The sequence below is a fragment of the Pantherophis guttatus genome, chromosome 2 (genome assembly GCF_059756535.1).
Source record: "Pantherophis guttatus breed Tessera chromosome 2, ASM5975653v1, whole genome shotgun sequence".
Taxonomy (NCBI): Eukaryota; Metazoa; Chordata; class Lepidosauria; order Squamata; family Colubridae; genus Pantherophis; species Pantherophis guttatus.
The window spans coordinates 18,984,205-18,989,206 of record NC_142064.1 but is presented as its reverse complement, the minus strand read 5'-3'; positions in this window follow the sequence as shown (position 1 = coordinate 18,989,206).

Genomic DNA, 5,002 nt, shown 5'->3' with positions numbered 1-5,002 from the left:
GAGCGGTGAAGTTTCGGAGAACTACCCGTCCCAGAATGCAACGGGAAGCACAAGGCGGGCCTTTCCATTTTCCATTTTGGTGTCCGACTCAATTGCCTGAACTATTATCCTTTCGTTAGGAGAATCGCTGCGGTGAGGTGCAATTTAAAAAAAAACGTCACAGAAGTCTGATAGAAAAGGAACGTGGGAGAAACTTTTCCGAGCTGATTGCGGGGAGATTAACTCGAATTCTTCTATCAGGCTATTGGGACGGCAGCTAATTATTTGTGAGGTTCTCCTACCCGTGTACATTGTTGATTGGAGAAAAGAAGAAGAAGGGGTGGGGTTTAGTCGAGATGAGTGAAGGAAGAGGAGGCGTGGCAAAGATGTGGAAGGCTGAGGGGGTGGAGCTAAGAAGTGGGCAAAGAAAATGCTATATATAGACTGAGTACTTGAACTTGCAAATTTAGGATGGTTTGTTGTGAGTTGTGGAAAAATCGACCTTTGTCTTAATAAGTTATTAAGTCAAGAAGTTAATAGTCTTAATAAATTAGTAATGTGTGTTACAATTATTTCATTATTTCATTTATTTTATTTAGCTTTGTATTTTATCGTTTAGCATTTATCCTGGCAGTAGTTAATCAAGAACACGAAGTGTCTTTAAGCATAACTCAGAAAATTTTGATTTATAACTCCTTTTAATTCCTCCACTCACACCATGATTGTGTTTCCTTATATACTTCACTTGGGCAGTGAGTTTATCCATTTTCTGCTATTGCATAAGAACTTGAATCATAACTGGATGAATTTTATAGATCATTGCAAGTGACACACCTACGAAAAAGTTGTAGCCATGTCTAACAGTGATTTTCGGTGACTTTGAACCAGTGGCACTTTCTCAGCCCAATCTACCTCACAGGGTTGTTGTTTTGGGGAAAATAGGAATATTAGGTATGTTCACTGCTTATATATATAAGGGCAAGGACTTGAACTTTCTTAGGGTGAGGAAAACCCGGAAGTTCTCAAATTGATATGTATATTGTCAGACCTGGACATATACATATCAATCTGAGAGCTTCTGGGTTTTCTCACCCAAAAGAAAGTTCAAGTCCTTGCCCTTCACCCAGATGTCCATCACATGAACCAATCAGGTACCTTCCTAATTCTTCTCAGCACAGCTGCAATGCACAACCGCCTTGACTTTCTGGAAAGAATGTTATTTTGACTACATATCATCTTCACTTTTATATACATAAAAGTGGGATAAAAAATCTAATAATTACAATAAAAATCTAATAATTGCAACAAGGTGAGAATATAACTGGAGATTTGATTCACATGAATTGTTTTGTGTCATTAGCTTTTTAAAAAATTGTGTTTTTTGATAGGTTTTTGCTTAGTTCTGCTTATCTTAGTCTGTTGCCTGATTACTTTCCAGAAGTGAGAGGTTTCCAAAGGAAAGACACATTGTATTTAAAACCACAGACATATAAGGTCAAGGGAATGTTTTGTATGCCTTAAGGCAACCGGTTTAAATTTTCAGGAAGGGAAACTCTATTAAACAGCTGCAGCCAAACTGATAAATAGTGACAAGGCATTAACTATTGTGGACTTCAATGCAAAGGCTATTGAAAGGCTAACATTTAAGAGGTGAAAGTCTAAAGGATTTTCATCTTCATTGCATAATATAGCATAAATAACTGTATACGGGAGTTGAACACCTGTGTCCTACAACACCTGCTACTCCATTTTTTTAAGCCTCTGGAGACTTTTAAACATATTTCTCTGTGTTTCTCTGTGTTGTAGAGATATGAGAATCCAAAATTGGCAGACAAAAGGATTTCTTCTTATTTTGAGGTAGAAAGTAAACCAAAACTATAATATGCTCCCCCCCAGAACATTACTGTCTTCCCCACCCCCCAGAACATTACTGTCCTTCCAGAGAACAATCTGGATTGATTTCCTTTAGGATATAGACTGATCTAGACTAGCACCAGTTTGAAAGCATCAAATCTTCAGCACTCAGCCTTCCTTATGGCCCAACTCTCACAGCTACACTTTACTACTGGTAACTGACTGACTAGGTGGCTCAGTGGCTAAGACACTGAGCTTGTCGATCAGAAAGGTTGGCAGTTCGGCAGTTCGAATCCCTATTACAGGTCTCCTGTGTGAGCAGGGGGTTGGACTAGATGACCTCCAAGGTCCCTTCCAACTCTGTTGCTGTTAAACTGGGTTGCAAAAATCCAGAGTAATATTAGGCAACAATATCAAGCTATTCTCTGTCTAGCAGAGGATTTCTATGGCATAGTTAAGCAAGTTCAGGAAGGCTGTTCTACTGGATCCAGGTTCACCTTTGGCCTGTCTCTTGGTACGTGTTTCTGGTGGAACTTTCCCAGTGCTAGGGAATTTGTTCTTCTAATTTGTCCTATTCCCATCTGTTCCATATGTTCCGATATCTCAGGGCTGCCACAAAGAAGAGGGAGTCAAGCTATTCTCCAAAGCACCTGAGGGCAGGACAAGAAGCAGTGGGTGGAAACTAATCAAGAAGAGAAGCAACCTAGAACTAAGGTGAAATTTACTGACAGTTAGAACAATTAATCAGTGGAACAATCTGCCTCCAGAAGTTGTGAATGCTCCAATACTGGAAGTTTTTAAGAAGAGATTGGACAACCATTTGTCTGAAATGATATAGGGTTTCCTGCCTAAGGGGGTTGGACTAGAAGACCTCCAAGGTCCCTTCCAACTCTGTTATTCTGTTAAAAATGGAGAAAAACTGCTGATAGATTGACCCCCCTCTTCTTTGTGACAGCGCCTTAGATATTGGAACGCTGCTATCATGTCACTCCTAGTCCTTCTTTTCATTAAACTAGAAATACCAAATTCCTGTAACTGTTCTTCATAGGTTTTAGCCAGGGATGAAATGCTCCCGGTTCGGACTGGATTGCCCAATCCGGTAGCGATGGAGGCGGGTGGTTCGGAGAACCAGTCGCAAAAATCCCGGTCCCTCCCCCCCATGCCCAGCTGAGCCGTGCAATCATCAGAGGTTTTTTTTAAATTTTTAAAAGCATTTTTTCTACAACCTCTTTGGCCGAAAAAATGCTTTTAAAAGTAAAAAAAAAAGCCTCTGATGATCGGGCGACTCAGCTGGGATCATCAGAGGCTTTTAAAAGCATTTTTTCCCTTTTTTTCAGCCGAAGAGGTTATAGAAAAAATGTTTTTAAAAAGAAAAAAGCCTCTGCCGATCAGGCAAGTCAGCTGGGATCGTCAGAGGCTTTAAAAAAAAAGAAAGCTTCTGCCGATCAGGCAACTCAGCTGGGATGTCAGAGTAAGTAAAAGTAAAAGTAAAAAAAAAAGCCTCTGATGATCGGGCGGCTCAGCTGGGATCATCAGAGGCTTTTAAAAGCATTTTTTTTACAACCTCTTCAGCTGAAGAGGTTGTAGAAAAAATGGTTTTAAAAGTAAAAAAAAAAAAAAGTTGGCCACGCCCACTCAGTCATATTACCCCTCCCCACCAAGCCACACCCACAGAACTGGTAGTAACAAATTTTACATTTCATCACTGGTTTTAGCCTACATTTTAGCCAGCCATTCTTCCCACGTTTTGATCTACACAAGCCACTGGAGGGTAGAGGAGAATGGTGGACATATGTAAACACGCAGTGCCTGAAGTTCTAATTCCACTGTGGTCTTCATAGATCTGGACAGTTATTGCTGCCCATCTATCAGTAAATAATGTTTATCTCCAGGCTGTTTGCCTTCCAAAACACTGCTTGGTTTTGAACATCCAGCAACTGCTTAGTTGGGGGAAAAAAAAAAAAGGTTGACAGACAAGCTATACAAACACTACTTATTACATTTTGTAGCTGAGGTGAAGAGAGAAAGAGAAGGAAAAAAGTGTCCATGATTACAGAGAGAACATTGTAGAGAGCATTTTCATTTCCACCCCATTGTGTTGCTTTGGTAACTGCTGATAGAGGTGTATAAATCAAAAACGAAAGGGGCAGTAGTGGGTTGCCCCTGATTCGGACCGGTTCGCAAGAACCGGTAGTAAAACTGGCAGGAGGCTCCACCCACTGACCCGGATGTCATCAAAGTTGATCTGCGCATGCGCAGAAGAGCGGGCGTGGATGCAATGCGAACCAATAGTAAAGGTAAGTAGAACCCACCCCTGGAAAGGGGCGATGCAAATTCTTCTTAGCCTTGGTAACAAGATGGCCACAATTCTCTAATTTGCTCTTCTGGCCTTCAAGCCGGAGAAAAGTTTAGAGGTTTGTGTGTGTGTGTGTGATTTATTCATCATTTATTAAACTTATGTAGGGAAACAATAATAAAGATAGAAAATAAAATACTGATATACTAGATTTAGTAAAAGCTTGTTATTCTGTAATCATTAGGTTCCTGTAACATATATATTGTGCTTTTGTATTTGTATCACATATATTATTCCTTTCTATTTGTATCTCCTGTTACAAACATATTGTCATTAGGCCTCTGAAACGTATCTGATATTTGTCAAACGTATGTCCCTGCCATTTGACCTGAACTCATATCAATCTCTTTCTGTGCCATCTAAAAGCATGATACGTATCTCAGTTGAAACTAGCCATCAACAAAGAGATAAACTACACCTCAGGCCTAATTTATGCCTGATCTGGATAAGATCTGGTCTTCCAGAGCCAGGGGCTAAGTAGCCAATTAAGTAAACAAAGAAATGCTTAAGATAAGACTAATTGGAAGTTTAGATTCCTTTGCAGGGCAATAAAGAATACACAAACATAAATTAAGGGGCCAGAGTTGGGGACCTAACTGGTGCTTTAAAGGTATAAAAAGTGGTTACATCTTCTCTGAAGATGTGAACCCTCCCATATACATATCTCTTTGTATGTGTTTGGAATGGTTTTACCCAGCCTTTTGTCTTTGATCAAAGATTAAATTTGATTCTTATTCAAGCCTCCTTTTAAGTCTTTCTTTTTGGTTCACTGAGAGCTTAAGCGTATAGCCAAACCTTACACTTAAAACATAG